This window comes from Medicago sativa, chromosome 3 (assembly GCF_051527215.1).
Source record: "Medicago sativa cultivar Bolivia chromosome 3, Bolivia_mono, whole genome shotgun sequence".
Lineage (NCBI taxonomy): Eukaryota > Viridiplantae > Streptophyta > Magnoliopsida > Fabales > Fabaceae > Medicago > Medicago sativa.
In genome coordinates, this window is record NC_140751.1 from 39,680,348 (window position 1) to 39,689,256 (window position 8,909).

At 33.5% G+C, this 8,909-nt stretch overlaps 1 long non-coding RNA gene across 2 annotated transcripts; it reads right to left on the minus strand.

Moving 5' to 3' along the window:
- Nucleotides 1-5,071: 5,071 nt before the first annotated feature.
- On the minus strand, nucleotides 5,072-8,265 carry LOC146937534 (uncharacterized). 2 transcript variants are annotated; one of them, XR_015033287.1, is made up of 5 exons: nucleotides 7,884-8,265; nucleotides 7,742-7,789; nucleotides 7,385-7,453; nucleotides 6,951-7,011; nucleotides 5,073-5,195 (listed from the first exon to the last, which is right to left on the minus strand). It is a non-coding gene; the product is annotated as an uncharacterized LOC146937534 (long non-coding RNA). The 2 variants fall into 2 exon arrangements; XR_015033286.1 differs by lacking the exon at nucleotides 6,951-7,011 and having other exon boundaries at nucleotides 5,072-5,195.
- Between the last annotated feature and the right edge of the window lie 644 nt (nucleotides 8,266-8,909).

Sequence of the window (8,909 nt, forward strand, 5' to 3'; positions counted from 1 at the left end):
CAATATTTTAGTCAAGTTACTTGTTCATTGGTTATATATTCAAGTAACCTGACTAAAATAATGTTCAAATGGAGTTATCATCCTGGAAGACGAAAGGTCACACCTTGTGACCTTTCGTCTTCCTGGATCAAAACTCTATTTAAACAATATTTTAGTCAAGTTACTTGTTCATTGGTTATATATTCAAGTAACCTGACTAAAATAATGTTCAAATGGAGTTATCATCCGGGAAGACGAAAGGTCACACCTTGTGACCTTTCGTCTTCCAGGATCAAAACTCTATTTAAACAATATTTTAGTCAAGTTACTTGTTCATTGGTTATATATTCAAGTAACCTGTCTAAAATAATTTTCAAATTGAGTTATCATCCTGGAAGACGAAAGGTCACACCTTGTGACCTTTCGTCTTCCAGGATCAAAACTCTATTTAAACAATATTTTAGTCAAGTTACTTCTTCATTGGTTATATATTCAAGTAAGCTGACTAAAATATTGTTCAAACGGAGTTATCTTCCTGGAAGACGAAAGGTCACACCTTGTGACCTTTCGTCTTCCAGGATCAAAACTCTATTTAAACAATATATTAGTCAAGTTACTTGTACATTGGTTATATATACAAGTAACCTGACTAAAATAATGTTCAAATCGAGTTATCACCCTGGAAGACGAAAGGTCACACCTTGTGACCTTTCGTCTTCCAGGATCAAAACTCTATTTAAACAATATTTTAGTCAAGTTACTTGTTCATTGGTTATATATTCAAGTAACCTGACAAAAATAATGTTTAAATGGAGTTATCATCCGGGAAGACGAAAGGTCACACCTTGTGACCTTTCGTCTTCCAGGATCAAAACTCTATTTAAACAATATTTTTGTCAAGTTACTTCTTCATTGGTTATATATTCAAGTAACCTGACTAAAATATTGTTCAAACGGAGTTATCAGCCTGGAAGACGAAAGGTCACACCTTGTGACCTTTCGTCTTCCAGGATCAAAACTCTATTTAAACAATATTTTAGTCAAGTTACTTGTTCATTGGTTATATATTCAAGTAACCTGTCTAAAATAATTTTCAAATTGAGTTATCATCCTGGAAGACGAAAGGTCACACCTTGTGACCTTTCGTCTTCCAGGATCAAAACTCTATTTAAACAATATTTTAGTCAAGTTACTTCTTCATTGGTTATATATTCAAGTAACCTGACTAAAATATTGTTCAAACGGAGTTATCAGCCTGGAAGACGAAAGGTCACACCTTGTGACCTTTCGTCTTCCAGGATCAAAACTCTATTTAAACAATATTTTAGTCAAGTTACTTGTTCATTGGTTATATATTCAAGTAACCTGTCTAAAATAATTTTCAAATTGAGTTATCATCCTGGAAGACGAAAGGTCACACCTTGTGACCTTTCGTCTTCCTGGATCAAAACTCTATTTAAACAATATTTTAGTCAAGTTACTTGTTCATTGGTTATATATTCAAGTAACCTGACTAAAATAATGTTTAAATCGAGTTATCATCCTGGAAGACGAAAGGTCACACCTTGTGACCTTTCGTCTTCCAGGATCAAAACTCTATTTAAACAATATTTTAGTCAAGTTACTTGTTCATTGGTTATATATTCAAGTAACCTGACTAAAATAATGTTCAAATCTAGTTATCATCCTGGAATACGAAAGGTCACACCATGTGACCTTTCGTCTTCCAGGATCAAAACTCTATTTAAACAATATTTTAGTCAAGTTACTTGTTCATTCGTTATATATTCAAGTAACCTGACTAAAATAATGTTCAAATCGAGTTATCATCCTGGAAGACAAAAGGTCACACCTTGTGACCTTTCGTCTTCCAGGATCAAAACTCTATTTGAACAATATTTTTGTCAAGTTACTTCTTCATTGGTTATATATTCAAGTAACCTGACTAAAATATTGTTCAAACGGAGTTATCAGCCTGGAAGACGAAAGGTCACACCTTGTGACCTTTCGTCTTCCAGGATCAAAACTCTATTTAAACAATATTTTAGTCAAGTTACTTGTTCATTGGTTATATATTCAAGTAACCTGTCTAAAATAATTTTCAAATTGAGTTATCATCCTGGAAGACGAAAGGTCACACCTTGTGACCTTTCGTCTTCCAGGATCAAAACTCTATTTAAACAATATTTTAGTCAAGTTACTTCTTCATTGGTTATATATTCAAGTAACCTGACTAAAATATTGTTCAAACGGAGTTATCAGCCTGGAAGACGAAAGGTCACACCTTGTGACCTTTCGTCTTCCAGGATCAAAACTCTATTTAAACAATATTTTAGTCAAGTTACTTGTTCATTGGTTATATATTCAAGTAACCTGTCTAAAATAATTTTCAAATTGAGTTATCATCCTGGAAGACGAAAGGTCACACCTTGTGACCTTTCGTCTTCCTGGATCAAAACTCTATTTAAACAATATTTTAGTCAAGTTACTTGTTCATTGGTTATATATTCAAGTAACCTGACTAAAATAATGTTTAAATCGAGTTATCATCCTGGAAGACGAAAGGTCACACCTTGTGACCTTTCGTCTTCCAGGATCAAAACTCTATTTAAACAATATTTTAGTCAAGTTACTTGTTCATTGGTTATATATTCAAGTAACCTGACTAAAATAATGTTCAAATCTAGTTATCATCCTGGAATACGAAAGGTCACACCATGTGACCTTTCGTCTTCCAGGATCAAAACTCTATTTAAACAATATTTTAGTCAAGTTACTTGTTCATTCGTTATATATTCAAGTAACCTGACTAAAATAATGTTCAAATCGAGTTATCATCCTGGAAGACAAAAGGTCACACCTTGTGACCTTTCGTCTTCCAGGATCAAAACTCTATTTGAACAAGATTTTAGTCAAGTTACTTGTTCATTGGTTAAATCACTACCACAAAATACCCCCTTTAATAGCACTCATTTTGGTTCTTAATAGCGCTTATCAAGCGCTAAGAAAGCCCCCGCTATAATAGGTCAGGAGCCTATAATAGCGCTTTCCAAACGCTATTAAATAGCAATACTTCAATAGCGCTTTCAGAAAAGCGCTAATAAAGCCTTATTTTTATGCTATTTTTAGACAGATGTTTCTTAGCGTTTTCCGAAAAGCGCTATCTTAGTTACCCCTTTTAATAGTGCTTTAAGAGAAGCGCTAATGAAAGTCCCTATTTTTTTTTAATTACATCCACAACTAAAAGCATCTACTGACCAGACAAAAAATATTATACATATCAGAAACACTAGTAATCCATTAATATAAATAAACAATAATGTGTTGATAAAAAACTTAATTACATATGACATCTAATGTACACTTACATAAAAATGCAAAGTTCGTGCACAAACGTATATAAGAACGATAACAAACCTTGGCTTTTTTCTCCAATTTTCCATACAAATTGGAACCTCCCGACGATCGACCACTCCAATGTAACTGACAAAACCTTGGCTTTCTTCCCCCAACTGGTTGACCTCGAGAATTCTAACGAACCTGAAGTAAGATTGCAGGGTATACAAAATGAATTTAGCAATGCATCAACAAATCCAAAAACTCTCCATAAGGGACATGACATAGTAAACAAATTTCATAAAGAATACATAATCTTTAACATCCCCCTCAATGTCAAATGTTTTATTCTTACAACTACTCACAGTAAAGTCAACAAATTTACCAGCCCCCTCTCTTCATCAAATTCGCATTTTGATTATGTATTTATTATGTCACTTAGCAAACATAGATGACAAGATTTAAAGATCACGAGAGCAAATTCAGAAGACATAATCTAAACTAAACAAATTAAAAATATGATTCAACATATATTTAACCATATGTTTAAGCTAGAAAAATTAAAAATAAGTCACTACAACCATAAACGAATATTATCCAACTTTTTGGAATTTTTTTAATAAGAGAATACCATGCAATATCCAAATCATACTTTATCAGGGTAGAAAATGGAACTCAACAAAAAGAATAAAAAAGGGATGAAATGGCCGCTACCACATATGGTGAGGAGGTTGTTACCACATATGATGAGCACAAACAAAAAGCTACAAGACACAATGATAGAACATACTGAATAAATTGAGATGTAAAATAAATGGCAGCCACATAAGAAACAATCATGCTACCAAGCAAATCAGACATTTCAGCCCCAATACAAACTTGTAATCAAAATTCACCAAACAAAGAAAGATGATGGAAGTGAATAGCTACAAACACATCAATTAATTTGAAACCTCCACTACATGTAAGTTAATAAAGATCAAACCATTGTACTCAATTAATTTAAAACCTCCACCTCGCAACCACAATTCAAAAACAATACCCCTGCAATACATGACACTACACAATACACACCATAACTCCCAACTGATACCTATTACCCCGAAAGAATCCAAAGGGTTTAATAACAAAGCTGAAGCACATGAATCATGTTAAACTCAACATCTGACACTACACACCCTAATATAAAGCACGAACACCTCTAGGATTAGGCGTATCGCAGGGACCGACATGCGTCGGTGTTCGACACTCCTATGACACTCGTACGACACGTGTCCTAAATAAGTTGTTTTCTTCCTCACTTCGACACTCCTTGGACGGGTGTTCGACACCTATATAACATTATATGAGGCGTGTCAGACAACTCTGACAACTATCTAGATTTATTTCTCTGCTTTTACACACCGTAGATCCAAGAGTTAAAAGATGTGTGAGAAATGTTGATCAACAAGAGGTTATATACATTAAAGTTGATTACAAAATATTTAAATTTTTCGATAGTAGATGGATAAATAAATGCCAAATACATTTGTCAAAGGCCAAATACTATTGTACCTTGTTATAGAACTTTTTTTAATGAAAAAAATTGCCCAAGTTAGATGCAAATGTATGTCTTTTGGTTCTTAATTTAGATCTTTTATAAATAAATTAATATATAGGTAGCGGTGTTGGTGTCAACGTGTCTGTGTCTGTGTCAGTGTCGTGTCAGGTGTCTGTGCAAAGTTCGTGCACAAACGTATATAAGAACGATAACAAACCTTGGCTTTTTTCTCCAATTTTCCATACAAATTGGAACCTCCCGACGATCGACCACTCCAATGTAACTGACAAAACCTTGGCTTTCTTCCCCCAACTGGTTGACCTCGAGAATTCTAACGAACCTGAAGTAAGATTGCAGGGTATACAAAATGAATTTAGCAATGCATCAACAAATCCAAAAACTCTCCATAAGGGACATGACATAGTAAACAAATTTCATAAAGAATACATAATCTTTAACATCCCCCTCAATGTCAAATGTTTTATTCTTACAACTACTCACAGTAAAGTCAACAAATTTACCAGCCCCCTCTCTTCATCAAATTCGCATTTTGATTATGTATTTATTATGTCACTTAGCAAACATAGATGACAAGATTTAAAGATCACGAGAGCAAGTTCAGAAGACATAATCTAAACTAAACAAATTAAAAATATGATTCAACATATATTTAACCATATGTTTAAGCTAGAAAAATTAAAAATAAGTCACTACAACCATAAAACGAATATTATCCAACTTTTTGGAATTTTTTTAATAAGAGAATACCATGCAATATCCAAATCATACTTTATCAGGGTAGAAAATGGAACTCAACAAAAAGAATAAAAAAGGGATGAAATGGCCGCTACCACATATGGTGAGGAGGTTGTTACCACATATGATGAGCACAAACAAAAAGCTACAAGACACAATGATAGAACATACTGAATAAATTGAGATGTAAAATAAATGGCAGCCACATAAGAAACAATCATGCTACCAAGCAAATCAGACATTTCAGCCCCAATACAAACTTGTAATCAAAATTCACCAAACAAAGAAAGATGATGGAAGTGAATAGCTACAAACACATCAATTAATTTGAAACCTCCACTACATGTAAGTTAATAAAGATCAAACCATTGTACTCAATTAATTTAAAACCTCCACCTCGCAACCACAATTCAAAAACAATACCCCTGCAATACATGACACTACACAATACACACCATAACTCCCAACTGATACCTATTACCCCGAAAGAATCCAAAGGGTTTAATAACAAAGCTGAAGCACATGAATCATGTTAAACTCAACATCTGACACTACACACCCTAATATAAAGCACGAACACCTCTAGGATTAGGCGTATCGCAGGGACCGACATGCGTCGGTGTTCGACACTCCTATGACACTCGTACGACACGTGTCCTAAATAAGTTGTTTTCTTCCTCACTTCGACACTCCTTGGACGGGTGTTCGACACCTATATAACATTATATGAGGCGTGTCAGACAACTCTGACAACTATCTAGATTTATTTCTCTGCTTTTACACACCGTAGATCCAAGAGTTAAAAGATGTGTGAGAAATGTTGATCAACAAGAGGTTATATACATTAAAGTTGATTACAAAATATTTAAATTTTTCGATAGTAGATGGATAAATAAATGCCAAATACATTTGTCAAAGGCCAAATACTATTGTACCTTGTTATAGAACTTTTTTTAATGAAAAAAATTGCCCAAGTTAGATGCAAATGTATGTCTTTTGGTTCTTAATTTAGATCTTTTATAAATAAATTAATATATAGGTAGCGGTGTTGGTGTCAACGTGTCTGTGTCTGTGTCAGTGTCGTGTCAGGTGTCTGTGTCGGAGTCTGTGCTTTATAGAGTCACCCTAACACCTAGATGCTATAATAATGTAATAGTTAACCATACATTAAGCAAAAATATTACAATAAATGGATAATTTCTATCTCATTCTAAGTAATATATAACTAAGGGAATGAAAGACAGATGCAATAATAATCATATTACTTACTACCTATCACATCTCTAAAATCAAACACATAGATCAAACAAGTGCTAGAGAGTGGGAAGAAAATGAAAACCTTCAGACCATCCTTAATATTAGCGACTTGACCATGAATCTCATCAACAATCTATTTCAATCTAGATCAAATACAAATAATAAAATTTCAGTCCAAACAAAAGTGTATGTGTGTGTGTGTATCAATTAACAACGGTGAAAAGAGAGAAACCTTGTTATGAGATTAATAGAATAAAACTCTATTCATTTTGAAACTACTAATAAATACACAAGCATTGTAGGTAGAGGCCTAACAGTGCTTAATGGCACCAAATGTCCTATTAAACCTTGTTATGAGATTAATAGAATAAAACTCTATTCATTTTGAAACTACTAATAAATACACAAGCATTGTAGGTAGAGGCCTAACAGTGCTTAATGGCACCAAATATCCTATTTAATCACATTATAGACGTTTTTACATTTTAGGATTGTCTTTTAATAAAAATTGTATACCTTGCACAGCTGCCCATAAACTAGTGAACATGAGCATCAACTTTTTTGAAGTCAATGCTTTGTTGATCCCTGCACATGTAAAATACCAAGAACGATAAAGATTATGCACTTTTCCAAATTCACTTCTCAAAATTCATTACATATTTTCTAATAACCAATAACTAACAGAGAAAAGGAAAAGAAGGATAATAGTAATACACACACAAAAAACGACAAGTCTGAGAATCCTCTCAGAATCATTCAAAGTTATAATAGTATACTGATCTCAAAACTATCGTACAATGAAGATCTAAAGTTGAATAACATTTATATAATAAGCATGATTTTCAAAATTGATAGAATGAATAGATTCAGTACCCAGCAATTATTTTATTCCCAAAGCTTGTGAACTCCGTAATCCAGAACCTGCAATGAAATTTAGCGATTTTCATTTTCTTATGGAAAATCAAAATAAACGAAAATCAAATAAGAGAATATTGAAAAGGGAAAGTTAACAAACCCTTTCTCCGAGGAACGAAGGTAACGTGGACGGTTACGAGAAATGAAAATGCCTCCTCCTCTTCTTTAATCTGATATGCGATTCTAAGGTTTGTTGGTTACAAAGCTTTCGAAATACGACAAAATGGGTTAGGTGGACGAAATTGGGGTTGATTGAGAGATCGAAGGTGGAAGAAATTAGTTTTTTGGGATTTCAGAATTTGGGGGAGGCAGAAATAGTTTTGGAATGGTGGAAGAGATGAAGCGATTTGGGAGTTTTAAGAATTTAAGAGAAATTGATTTGGGGGATACGGTGGAATAGATCTGGAAAGTTTTTTTTTTTATTAGGAAAGAATAGATCTGGAAAGTTGAATGACATGTTTGGACTAAAAGTGTGTTTTTTATTTTCATAATTCCCAAACAATAGCGTTTGTTAAAAACGCTATCTATACCCCCTCCAACAATAGCGTTTCCTTAAAAGCGCTATTAGTGCAAGCCAAAATAAAAGCGTTCGTAAAAAAGCGCTATCTAACCCTGTTTTTTACATGTTTTTCTTAGCGCTTTCTTAAAAGTGCTATAACAGGTCTATGAGTTGCATTTTTAATAGCATTTATCCATAAGTGCTATTAAAATTGTGCTATTAAAAGCCAAAATTGTGGTAGTGAATATTCAAGTAACCAGACAAAAATAATGTTCAAATGGAGTTATCATCCTGGAAGACGAAAGGTCACACCTTGTGACCTTTCGTCTTCCAGGATCAAAACTCTATTTAAAAAATATTTTAGTCAAGTTACTTGTTCGTTGGTTATATATTCAAGTAACCTGACTAAAATAATGTTCAAATCAAGTTATCATCCTGGAAGACGAAAGGTCACACCTTGTGACCTTTCGTCTTCCTGGATCAAAACTCTATTTAAACAATATTTTAGTCAAGTTACTTGTTCATTGGTTATATATTCAAGTAACCTGACTAAAATAATGTTCAAATGGACTTATTATCCTGCAAGACGAAAGGTCACACCTTGTGACCTTTCGTCTTCCAGGATCA